The sequence below is a fragment of the Podarcis filfolensis genome, assembly GCF_964270895.1.
Source record: "Podarcis filfolensis genome assembly, chromosome: 4".
Lineage (NCBI taxonomy): Eukaryota > Metazoa > Chordata > Lepidosauria > Squamata > Lacertidae > Podarcis > Podarcis filfolensis.
This window is the reverse complement of record NC_139607.1, coordinates 42607065-42621033: the sequence shown is the minus strand read 5'-3', so window position 1 is coordinate 42621033 and position 13969 is coordinate 42607065. Positions and strand designations below refer to the sequence as shown.

Genomic DNA, 13969 nt, shown 5'->3' with positions numbered 1-13969 from the left:
GTGGACTGCTGCTCTCTGCAATGATGACAGGGCCAGGTGACTTGGAGGCAACAGAGGAGGCAGACCAGCAAACCCACCCCCACTTTGTGTCATCTCGTGGACCCTTTAACACCTGTATAGGATCATTCCACCAGTAAATTCATTGATATACTGGTAAAATCATACAGCAAATATGAAGCAAATTGTTATTAGCCCAAGAGAAATAATTGGTAGGCCAAATTTACAAGTAATGGATTTCAAGAAGAGGTTTCCGTAAAGCCCATTAAATCCCCTCTAACTCTTGAAAACACTCCGTCTTGAATTGCTTTGGAGGAATGGAGGGTAAATGGTTTTAATAATATTTGCCTGACTCTCTCAGACAACAGTAAACAGCTCTATACTGGAATGTCCACTTTGTTTTTAGGTGGAATCTGAGACTTTCAAAGACAGATATGCAAGATCCACAGTTTTTATTTTGCTCTATCTATGCTCCTTTTCTTCTTGTCTCTTCAAATGCTCTTGCTGGGGAACACATGGAATGGTTGCATTCTGTCAATCTCCAGCATCTCCTGGTAGGGCTCAAAGAGACTCCAGCCTGAAGCCCTGGAGAGCCATTACCTATCAGTATGTGGACATTACTGAGCTAGATGGACCCATGGCCTGATAAAGCAGGATCCTGTGGGTGTTTAACAGCTGTCGCTACATATTTCCTTGCCACCAGCAAATTTGGTAGCTATACTGAGGGAACAAATAAAGGCTTGGGGGTTAGGCCACCACCACTCCGGTCATTGTAACTGCATTATAAGCTTTCTTCTGCATGGATATAGAAATGGCAAATAGTTATCTGGGGATGTCCTGTTGGATTGCTGCTTTTCCCCCCTTTATCACACCTGTTGTAATAAATAGGCAAAAGAGAAATAATATCCACCTCTTTGTTACTCAGAACATATATAGATTTCTGGAAAAGCAAATCATCACTATGTATTTTTATTGTTATTTATACATCACGGACCGAAAAAAAAGCTGCTAGCTCCTCAAATAGCAAGTGTCAAGGTACTGCATATCCACCCAGTTGGTAAAATAAGTCAGTTAATTTGGCAGGTAAGTATTAAGTAATCATGTTGTCAGAATAAGGCAAGTGGCTAAGAGAGAAAGACAAAGAAGAATGAAAAAATTATAAAGGGAGAAGGAAACAGGAGAGAACTGAAGAGTGTGGAGCAGCGATGAAGGCTTTTGTTCTCTGCCTCATTGATCTGCTGCTTATCTAATTACTTTGGCACTCATAAGGCCTTCTCTAGCACAGTGTCAGAGAGCCTGACAGCCTTCTTTGCGAAAGGACCACTATGCATCTTCCCAAAATAAACAGCATCACATTATCAAGCTCACCTAGACCTTATTTTCCTTCACGTACAAAAAACCGATTTGCCTTCCTCAGCCTTCATATACACACACTGCTCAGCACTGTTTATCTGACGATATTTGTCAATACCTGGTTTAGAAGGGCCCCTTGCTTCACCACACGCTTTCCCTCTCCTTCCCCAGACCCATTTTCCTTCTCCATTTTGTCCCCCTTGCTTCACCATAGCATTTCTCCTCCCCATTTCATGGCACCATGGTTTCCCTTCCTTTCCATACCTCTATCAAACCGCTAACCCACAGAATCTCACGCAAGTACTGAGTGCATGCGCCAAGCTCTGCAAGAGAGCAGTTTCAGTATCCAGCTAGTAAGCCATGGTGCAAAGTTGAGAGGTCATTCAACAAAATGGGGAGCAGTGGCAAGGAAGCAGGGCTGAGTGCTGTCCCACCACCCAGCACCTCCTCTCCATCCAAAGACACATTTCAGTCAGTAAAACACACTCCAAGTAGGTGCAAAGCAGGAGAGGGGGTAGCCTGAACCCTGACAGAGAGGCTTGGAGAGCTACAGGTGGTTCTTGAGCTCAACAGTCCCTGATCTAACCCAGCACCCTTAGCAAAATACAATTTCTAGGATTTCCAGGGGTGCCATTTTCTGGTTCCCCTCAAGCTGCAAAATGTCTTAGGCTGGTCCTGCTGGTGGACCAGGTTTGGACAATGGTTCCCGCACTCCACTGTAGAAAGAATAGCATTTTGCCTTGAACATATGGGAAGCAATTCACTTTACTCTTTTCAAAGGCCTCAGTACACATAGCTCTTATACTTGCTAAATCCAGCAGAGTGAGGGCTGTGTCAGATTTAGTACAAGGGTGAGGAAAAAATAGAAGAGGACAATTTCTCAGAAGGCACAAAGAACAGTTTGTTATGAAAAACAGCTTATTATGAAAGGAAAAGTCAAGAGGATCAAATGTCTCCATAATGTTATGGTCTTTTTCAACACCACAAACAACATAAACTTAGCTAAAATGTATACAGATCAGAAAAAGCACAACTAAGACTAAGAGGATGCCAGCATGGTTTAATGAGCAGCGTCAAGGAATATATTCAAGGCAAAAAGGGTTTCTTTGTCCAAATGAGAACAAATAGGAACATAAACACTGGGAAAATAAATTCAAACAATCAATATGGGATGCGGGGAGAGGAGAGAATTCAAGGAGCACATTACAAAAAATATTAAAATCAGTGACAAATATTTTAATACCCCAGCAACAGAAAACCAGCTAGGGAGATTATTGGAATTTGGACAACAAGCAATAGAGGAGTGGTGTTGGGGTGAGCAGTAAGGTGTCCCAATAGGCTGATCGTATCAAATTGTTCAAGGTGGTCTAGATTAACATTGCACATAGTCAGGGGATATCTAGAGGATAAAATCTGTTTTGTCCAGATTATTACCAGATCAGATTTGGGCAGGTCCTTTTGTTTATTTCAACCAGATCCTGTTCTATGTTAATGTAACATTATTTTATTTTAAGGTACAAACAGACTGTAAAAATAATGCCCCATAATCCTACTTCAGCTCCAGTATCTAACTTATTGGAGCCTGTATCCTTTACCCAAGTTATGCTTCCAATAACCTGTCAGAGGCAAAGACACTCATTACCACTTTAGACCTGTTCTGATAAAAGATTTTCTTCTTTCAGGCTATAAGAAGTGAAAAGGCTGGCACTTTTATTTCATGATGCTTCATTGACAGAAACCCCTTATTCTGAAGCAGCTTAGTATCCCATCCACTAAAGCTTATTGCTTCTTTTTTAACTTGCCTCTTTCAGTCCAAGAGAGGTATTTATAACCACTGCAGTCAGTCTTGAAATAAGTATACATTGCAAGGCTACTGTATGTTACCAGTCAAGCGGAGGGAGACAAAGACAAATAAAGAGCAATGAAAGATATGATATACAGATCTTGACAATACCAAAGAGATGGTGGCTTGATGATTCTAAGAATGGAGTGTACCAGCACTGGCAGGAGTTTTGTTCCGATTCATCGGCAGTCCATTAAAATATTATCCTGTTATTTATTTTTCCTTTCTCTTTCTTTTTCCCTTGTCTGATATTTACGGCTTTTTTATCCTTTTAGCTTTTACTCAAAATTGTACACTGATGAGCTTGTTACATGCGGAGGGGGTTGCAAATCACATGGTACTTGATTATTGTTGTTCAATACTAAATGTAAATGGGAACTATAAACCCGAACAGGAATTTTGTTTTCCTTCCTTTTATTTATAATTCATGAATATTATCCGAAATACCTGAGAGAAAGAAAATCCTGTTTAATGCTGACATCGTGAAGCTAAAAGAAATGCCACCACCTGTGAAGACCTGTTTTAGCCTGGTGCTCATGCTAAAATGCCTTAGAGATTCTAGGGAGCGCATTACATGCAACAAAATGATTATTGTTTCACTCAGAAATCATCTAGATAAATAGAAGAGAGATTAATGTAGAACAGGGGATGTCAACGCTGTAACTAAGAAACTGTTTTCTTCAAGACTTATATCCTTAGCCCAGAAACAAACCCAATCCTTCTTTAATCCATGTGCAGCTAATGTAGGGTCCTTTTGACCTTTTTTTAGTGCCCTCCAGCCCAGCCAACTAGGCACCATGTTGGCTGTGCTTTAAGGCTTTATGACATATTCTTCCAGACATCCATTTCAGCAGCTGTCTGGCAACGTCCAGGTGCTAGTACAATGTCCAGCATTGCTAGTACTTAGGATGGTATGCAACAAAGTAGTTGCACATGTGCGGAGACTTGCCCATCTCTCCATTCCCCCCGCACTCACCTTAAATCTGTTTTGGGGGTTCCCATCCCTCTAGAGCAGATGGGGGGGTTGTATGCATGGGTGAGGAGAGAGGAGGGGAGTCCTGCTGCTGTGCAAGTGGAGGTCATTCTGCTCATGCCATTATTTAGTTGAATACTGCCCATAACCTTTAGCATAGATGGCCAGCTTTATTCTCTAGCTATATAATGCCTCCTTTCCTTCATGAGAAATTCTCTATAATCCAGTTAATTCATATATAACTACCTTTTAAAATAAGTTTTACCTTTTAAGATATGTTTACTGGGGCAGAGTTTGCTTTTTATCATGGGGAATGGTCCACCCTTTGCCCTTGGAAGAAGCTGCTGCAGGTGAAGGACGGTGAGCAACATCATGGGACGGGTGCTTCTAGGACCACGAAGCTCACTTGTTCTTTTTGCAATTGGGTGCTGCATGCTATTGAAATAAACTTGTTAAGTTCAAGTATTGGAATGTGGGGTTTTGGGGGGGTTATATTACATCTGCTATTGTTTGGCTATGTTACTGCTCTGTTATGGTATTACAAAATTGTTTTTGTACTGTTTATTTGAAATGCATCCTTGTTTCTTTGTTGTTCTTTGTTCAGAAAAAGGGTGAGAAGCTTTCTAAGTCCCACAGGGGTGCTGCAGAAAGAATGTAGTAGATCAAGGGAGCCGTGGACTCAGAAAGATTGGGAAACCTTGGCCCTAAGGAATTGCTAGCAGCCATAATATTCAGCATGGCTTCAGAGCCCCACCTGACTTCAACCCTTTTGGCATACACCAAGCCACTCCCCAAAGTCAAGGATGTTTTTGGTGATCTTCATGGCTATTTGGATCTCAGCCACAGTCTAGACTATAAGCTGAATAATACTTAAATATAAATGTGGTTGTTAATCTAGTCCAGTATCATTTTTGCATCAAACACCTTGACCTTGACATCTCAGACATTTGTTTCAAAATGTTCTGCAGGTTAAAAAGGTAGCTCTCGAGCCTGATTAACCAGATAGTCTCATTCTTCAGAATGCTACTTGGGTTCTGAGGGGACAATGCCAAGAATCTTTTGGAGGGTCCTTGTTCTCAGTTCTTAGCCATCATTCAAAGTAGAAACAGTAGTTTAATGATTTAATGGGATGAGCAAATCTAGGCCATAATGCATCAAGCACATGAAGCCACTTCTATTAAGCAAATTTTGTGAATTAATTTTAATTCAGATCTACAGACACAAGCAGCAGCATGACACAATACAATTTTAACCAATATTTTATCAATTTTCCATCCAATTAAATTGGAGTTTTATTGCACAACAAGAGAAGAGCATGGAGTGGCTTAGCAACATTAACAGACATCATCTAAGTATCTGAATAATGGCTGGGACACATTATACATGAGGTAACCAAACCTTAAATTGGGGATTATGTTTCACAAATACTAATGTCATATGCATATCCACTCAGAAGTCAGTCTGAATGCCAGGTAAATGGGTACAGGATAGCAACCCTAAATTGTTAGTAACTCAAGATACTTCTGGTTCCTGATATTTGGAAACTTTCACTTGATTATCATTTTATAACAACAAATAACAGCTGTAAATCCAGAACTTGCCCTTTGTATATCTTCCGGGACAACCACCCACCCACCCACACACACACACACACACACTCTACAAGGAACTCATGTCACTTACTCTCAGCAGCTAGAAATACCATAACTAGACACTGGAAGCACCTATCAGGAGTGAACATAGGCCACAGGTACCAAAACATATGGAAAATGGCCCTACTAGAAAAGTTAACCGACAAATTCAAACTAGCACAGGAACAAGCTACGGAGGATGCCTTCAACCCAGAGTGGTTCCCCTTTATTACATATGCAGTACAACAGGACAATGACCTATCCTCTCCAACAGCATACAAATCAATATGGCTAACCTGACCCAACAACCTAGCCCACCTCCCTCACACAAATAAGCCACATCGCAATCAGCTAAATACCCCCAACCAAGCTCAGGAACCCCTAACCTCTTGCAAAATCAATAAAAATAAATAAATAAATACAGAAACAAAGCATCTACTCATGTGATGCTGACACAACCCCCCCCCCACACACACACTAATAACAGGGAGTAGAATAAAAGAACAATATCCCCATCTCTCTCCGCCTCTCCTTTCCCCCAACTGTAAGATGTCTATGACAAAAATGTCTCTCACCAAATGTAAATGAACCATGAAAAAGACTATGAATTGCAAGTGGAGACAAGAGATGCGTCGTTCCCTGTTTATCTGTTTGCTTTGTAATACAAAAAAAAACCCAATAAAAACTAATTAAAACAAAGAACAATGTGTGCTGAGACTTGGGAATGAGAAGGCAAGACAACATAATTTGGTTTGAATATTGCTGCAAGTTGATTTAACTGCATTAAAATATTTTCAGTGGAAAGTATATTAACTACTAATCCCTAGTCTTTGGCTGCAGGTACTATTTCTCCACTCACACTCTCATCTGGGAAGCTCCAACATGGCTGTGAGTTCAGGAACAGTTGTGTTCTGATGATGTTTATTCTAGAATGGAGCTTAGTATAGAGATCACATGAACTGGAGCAGAGAAACCACTCTCCCGAACCTGGTGACCAGCTCACATGGCCAATAGGCATCATGTAGGGAAACCATCTTAGTATGAACCATACAGTTAATCATACACTACAGATGTAAAGCAGGAGGTATTATTTTATCCCCAATATGAAATCTGGTTAGACTGCTAGGCATAATTACTTACATAGGGTGATATCCAACTAAGACATATTCAGAGCAGACTCATTGAAATAAATGAAGTTGTTACTTACCGGTAAGTCCATTGGCTCTCCTCTGAGTATAACTAACACTAGATATCATCCACACAGTTTTGCTACTGGTATCTCCTGACATGCTGTTACTCTACCAGAACAGTGTCTCCATCTGAGAATCTTAGAAAGCCTACAAACATTTATATTATACACAGATATAACTTACAGTTCATATAACATTGTTTATTAGGAATTCAACCTTTCAATTTTTCCTGCCTTAATTCAGGGTGGATGTGTGGGTGTGGCCAATGAGATTTACTACAGTATTAGGATAACTATAGATGACTATATTGGGGGGGGATTTGTTCAGTTCTCAGTTTTCATGCAAACCTCCCTAATTTGCATTTGCACACCAACCTGTAAACTGAAATGTAGCTATCAATTGAAATTCACACTTTTCCAGTTTTTGTGATACCAAAAGACATGCACAGAAAAATGTATTTATTAATAGAAAGTATATACACACACACACACACACACACACACACAAATGCTATTAATGAAATTAATGTATTAAGAAAACAGCTTGCAAAAATGTGTACATTAGGCAAAACACCCATAAAAATGTATATGAATTTTCATGCATTTTTTTTAGCACTGCAAACTGATGTGGAAATCGGGTGAACTAAACTAGAAATGAGAAACTGAGAGAAGCAAAAATGATAAGATTCATTCATTCATTCCTAGCGACTACAGACCATCTATTAATACATTATTTAATAACCATGTTCCTGTTAGAGCCCATAACCCTCTTGGTGATCTGTCAATTTAGTAAGTCTGCCTGTTCTGTGGAGCTCCAGTTCTTCCAACATAAATTAATGCCTACAGATGTGTAATGGGTGTTCTAATATGCATTGTTATTTAGCTGATAAGGCTTCATGCTATTTCCATTCAAACATCTTCTCCAATGATCGTATGAAAATTTATGCTTGTGATAAATGTGTCCTCAGTGACAGGCTGGGTAGGTATCCAACATAAGATTCCTCCTACCCAGACTTGAAGACCCAGTGCTCCCCTGCAAACAAATACTTAGATAAATCATGGTGTTCTTTAAAGCTGAAATACTTTGTAGCACTGCTGAGCAATTATTACATTCCAGGATAGCGGAAAGGGAAGGGGCTTGATAAGACATAAGATCAAAGGTTGACAATCTAATTGGGAGGGAAATAGAAACACTTGTCCTGAAACACAAAGTACGGAGCTGCTCTCCTCTGTTGCAAAATGGAATCTTAAAAGAAAATTAAGCAGAAAGAGATCAACCCATTATGGTGACAGTTATCGCCCTATTTTCACCCTATTACAAAACTTGTTCCACATTCTAAAGCTACTCCATAATGTTAGATATCAAAATGAATAATATATACGCTCTTTGCCTAGTTTCATTTGTCTATTATGAAGACAGTGTATGAGGCATCATCACACATGTTTATGGATTGCCTTTTTCGTTTCATAGGGGGAGGGAAAGATAGGGCAATTGGTTTGTATTCGCCTTCCCCCATTGTAGATGACGTACCCATCAGAAACTGTCATCTATAGACTCCATAGCTGCAATATGCTGTTGGTGAAAGAAAAAAATGTAATCTTGGAGGAGGGAGCTAAAAGTATGACCTTGCTTCTCATTCTACATACTATGCCCTGCATTAAGGTATGTGCACACATTACATTCAACAAGTGTGCAACCTGTGTACATTTGTAACAAATTGTTGAGCTGTACACTTGCATAACTATTCACATGCAACAATCAACAAGGGTACAGTTCTCCCCTTTCTTCTCCTATACATTTATCCCTTCCTCACAATAATCTTCACTTCTCTCATAACAACCACATTGTTACTTGAAATTATGTCACTGAAATTTCATTCTAGGGATTTGGTACACGCTATAACTTTAGAGCAAATTCAAAACACATCCTCTCCTCCTGCCCAAAGAATTCTGTAGTTTGTTAAAGGTTGCTAGGAATCATAGGAGCCAACACCTAGGGGCTGAGGTCCCTTAACCCCAATAAAATATTTGAGGGCACTGCCCCATCGAAGTTGATGGGTATTGCCATTCAAATGGGGGGTGCAGGGCAGGGCTTACCTGCCTCCCCCCATATTTCATTCAAGTTGGCACACCTTGTACCTCTGTGAGGGGCAAATTACAATGCCCACAATTCTTTGCTTCAATTGTGCTTTAATGAAAGGTATCATATGTATACAGTCTTAGAATGACATCATAGCAATTCAGTCAATCACTGGAGCAGATCACAACTGATATGCAACAAGTTTTTGGGCTGTTTTGAACTGTTTGTTCATAATTACAATATTAAATATTTTGATTATTTTGTCTGAAAAAACCATATCTCTAGGGGATGACCTATATCATTATTTTGGTGTTGTCTAGGTTTACAATAAACGGCATTTCCGTGCGCTGCTCTGGTTCGCCAGAAGTGGCTTAGTCATGCTGGCCACATGACCCAGAAGCTGTCTGCGGACAGATGCTGGCTCCCCCGCCTATACAGCGAGATGAGCACCACAACCCCAGAGTCGTCCGCGACTGGACCTAATGGTCAGGGGTACCTTTACCTTTAGGTTTACAATATGCTTTGTCAAACATGGCAGACCTGCATAACTAAGCATCAAGCCTGAAGAGGCCCATATTAAAGCTATACTAAAGCCACAAATAATAAAGTATTACTCTTTAAAAGGTTATACCATTAATAAATATTGAAAAAGAGTTTCCCAGCTGCCAAACTGTTCCACCTTAGATATTTCTGCATAGTAAGTGAGGTAATCAACACATGGGTTTCAGGGATCATCTCACAAACCAAAAGTCTTCCCTGAAGTTACTTATCATGTTTATACAGTGGTACCTCGGGTTACATACGCTTCAGGTTACATACGCTTCAGGTTACAGACTCCGCTAACCCAGAAATAGTACCTCAGGTTCAGAACTTTGCTTCAGGATGAGAACAGAAATCGCGCGGCAGCAGCAGGAGGCCCCATTAGCTAAAGTGGTGCTTCAGGTTAAGAACAGTTTCAGGTTAAGAACGGACCTCCGGAACGAATTAAGTACTTAACCCGAGGTACCACTGTAGTTCCTTATGGTTTACACATGGAAACACATGTATAGTATTGGCTTCAAATATCCAAAAAGTGACCATCCAAACAATTCTGATAGACAAAGATGCAAGTGAATGGGAGTATTATTAAGATAAAAGTTTTATACAGATGGGGGAGGGTGGTTAACACAGAATGGTCCTAGATCATAGGGCAACACACAATCTGTTATACACAAAAGAGTGGAATAATGCACAAGGGGAGTTTTGACTATTTAGTTTTAATCAGGTTTCCTAAAATGAAGCCTTGCCAATAGGAAATGAAAGGATCTTAAATGAGACGCAGCAATAAATTCAGATAGCAATGTTTCCTGCTTTGCATTCCAAAACATCTCTGTTCTCATTAGAAGTACAAAAAGGCTACCCACACAAGGATTGTGGGAGGCTATTCTGATATCTGTATTACCTTCTTTCATGTTTTTCCATATTATCTCAATGTTCTTCTCAATGCTACCAAGGAGGTACAGTATTTATTTATTTTTTGCATCTGCTTATCTGTGGGTTGTTCTTCAAATCACTTCCTTCTCTTTACACTTTCAAGCAGCTGGGTTTATCCATCACAAAGTTCTGATTTTGCTTATTGAAGCCGATGGAGAAAAGCAACATTTAAAGTGTATTTCTGTTCAAAGAAATCTACTTTTAATACTGCAGCTGCCTAAATTCATTTGAGATGCCTTCCCAGCAGTACAATCACCACCACAAACAAGGTCATGAAGAAAATGCAGGCATTTGGGAGACAAAATCATCTAACCCTCCACCTCCATTGTGAAACCAAAAATTATACAAGTTAATATGCAAGTCTCTTATGGAAATGATGCAATAATCATGTGTCTCTACATTCATTATGAGATAATTAGTTTTAATTGCATATTAAATTCTGATTGAATTAAAAGAGTTCAGGAGTTTGGAATTTTATTTTATTTTATTTTATTTTTAGCCTTCACTTGTAATACTTCTACTGTCCATGCTGTTTTGTAATGCAAATGAGCAACTGTTCTTAAGCAATTAAAATGACTTTCAGGTGCCTCTTCATAAACTCTGCTATTCTGTACAAATGTCACAATGACCTGCTTGACACAATTCTCTTAAATAGACCATTTCTAACTCATCAAATCTATCTACAATTTCCATGGCTATTGTACCCAGGTAAGTGTTTATAAGGAAGGTTTCACCAGTATGGTGCCCTCCAGACGTTGCTGGACTTTTGTTGGCATCCATCTGTCTCGAGAAACAATGAAAGTGTGCGCCATCAGGAGCAAAGTCAAACCATTGGAGAGTTACAGTGCCTTCTGCGGGCATACACAGCAATATGGAAGAGACATGTTTTATTGCAGGCACAGGCAAACTCGGCCCTCCAGATGTTTTGGGACTACAACTCCCGTCATCCCTGACCACTGGTCCTGTTAGCTAGGGATGATGGGACTTGTAGGCCAAAAACATCTGGAGGGCCAAGTTTGCCTATGCCTGATTCATTGCAACTGGGGCAGATGAAGGCATCTGGTTTTGCTGCTATAGTTGCCCCATGGGGTTCCTTCCACTACTGCAATATGCTTGATATTTGGTCACGCTGGCAGGGTTTGAAGGGAGTTGGGAGTTCAACAATATCTGGAGGGTACCACATTGGCTACCCCCAGTATAAGATTATTTCTGGAATACCTTTCCTACAGAAAGCCATCTGACATTCATACTTTATATTCCACTAGCTTCACTGAACCCTTACCTTACATGCTTCTGACTACATTCCTCTAATCCATATACATTAATATTTTTGTAGGCTGTTGGGGAAAATTACTCTTTTTTCAACTGTTGGTTTTGGTTATGAGATAAAAATGGTACTACTACAAAAGGTACTATGGGAACAATCATTATTAGTATAATGTTTCCGGACATCCACAGCTACATTGTCATACCTTTCCAGCTCTCATTGGTTATTGTGGACTGTGTTTAGTGCACATGTGGGCAATCCAGGGATGAAATAGGGTAGGGGGCTAAATGGGCTCAGCCTACCTAATTCTTGTTGTCTTGTTGTCTTTGAGTCTCTCTCGCTCTCTGAGGATCACGTGGCAGTTTCCCAGTCATTTTGCAAGTAACAGGAGTTGCTGGTTCTGGGAACAAGAAAGGAGAACAAAGGCCAGAAGCACTTTGGCAACTTGTGTCAGGTTAGCAGAAAATAAATATATAGGGAATGTTGTGCACACGCAACAGCTGTCTCAAATGTACACACCTCAGTTCAACTGTGAAGTTAATGTACCTTACATTTTCAGTTCGAATGGAAACTGTTTTGAGGGGAAACACATCTAACAGTAGTGTTTTTTAAGAAGCTACAGCATTGGATTGTGGCTATTGTTGTGTGCACATGGCTTCAGAAGCAGTGGCAGTGATGCACTGGATACAGAGTAAATGATAATATTTACACAGCCAAAGGGACATACAAAGACATTGAAACCCACTCTTAGTCACATTAACCTATGGGCAGGGCCCATGTCTTGCTTCAGTTTGCTCACCTCTGTACTTCTGAAGCAGAATATCACAGCAACTGTATCACATTCCAGGTTGGATGTAATGTTAAACCATAGTTTTGGATAAGAACAAGTCGAGTCACCCCACAAGCTTGTACAGTTCATCCTAAACCTGGTCTACCCTTAAGGAGGAGTTTGAAAGCTTTCACTTCCATCTTCGATTAATCACTGCTTGCAGTGTTATCCAAACTTGCACAATAAGTGATTAATATTCCTCTCCCCCCCACACACCTCTCTCTCCCTCCCACCACCACCACCCCGCAAAAAAACCCCACATTTTAAAAGGGCATAGGATGTCAATCAAATCAACCAAAGGCCTGGTTAAAAAGAAACATTTTTGCTTGGTGCAATGGTGGTGGAAACAAGTCAACTTCAAACCATAGGTTATGAAGCTGGCTTCTGTTTACTAAGCAGAGTTCAAATTAACCACAGTTTAGGATTCAGATGGCACACTAAACCACAGTTAGTCAAATACAAGTATGAACTTCCTATCTTTTCACAGGTGTGCAGGAGAAAGGAGAGGGTGCGAGTTTTGGAGGACATATAAACAAGTAACTAGTGTTGCATGTAAATGCAGCCATTAAGACAAAATTAGTAGGAGTAGGTGTATTTTAAAATATTACTTGCCCTTCATCCTAAGGTCTCGGGAAGGGTTACAACAATTCAAAATACGATTTAAAAATGTACAGTCAAAATACAATACAACATAAGTAGAATAAGTGATATGCTCCATGCCTTCCCTCATTGATGTCTGCAGACTTCTCTGTTGGTTGGTTTTTTTGGTTTGAGGCTTTTTTTGTTTTGTTTTTTTCACTGAGATTTCAAGACAATGGGAATCATTAAGATATTGATTACCTATCTTTGATGTGCCGACAATATGGCAGCTATTGCATGCCCTTCATGCTAGGTTAACTGGTTAACATGTCAGTTAATTCACCACCTCTGCAATACGTAGAAACATGCAGGGTATGGTAGGTAAAATAAATTTATTCTATATATTGAGCCCCTCCCTCAGCCTGGCACAACTCCAATTACACTTTCGCATTCTGATTTTGATACTTTTAACAGCCCTTGCTAAAGGTGATTTGTTGTTACCGGGTGTGCTATGTTTTAAAAGTTAACAAGCATCTGTTCTTAGATGAATGGTTTCAACAAGATAGGCATTGAACTATTACATTCTGCAATGCACCTTGCAAATAGGGTGAATGATCATTTATTGCTTAGTTTTATCTGGCGATCGGTATCTCATAGCCTTACTCTGTTCAATAAAGTGTGGAACAAAAGGGTATTCTGGCATGAAAACTGTTTATGTTTCATGGTGGATTATAGATCAATTTCAGCTGAAGGTC

General features: G+C 39.9%; 1 long non-coding RNA gene across 3 annotated transcripts in view; it reads right to left on the bottom strand.

The window, feature by feature from the left end:
- The window catches only part of LOC310762017, a 556856-nt gene that overhangs the window by 505775 nt on the left and 37112 nt on the right, over positions 1 to 13969 (bottom strand). For all 3 annotated transcript variants that reach the window (XR_014547787.1, XR_014547788.1, XR_014547789.1), the window contains exon 2: positions 12109 to 12206. This is a non-coding gene — a long non-coding RNA (uncharacterized lncRNA). The remainder of the gene's footprint in view (positions 1 to 12108; positions 12207 to 13969) is intronic.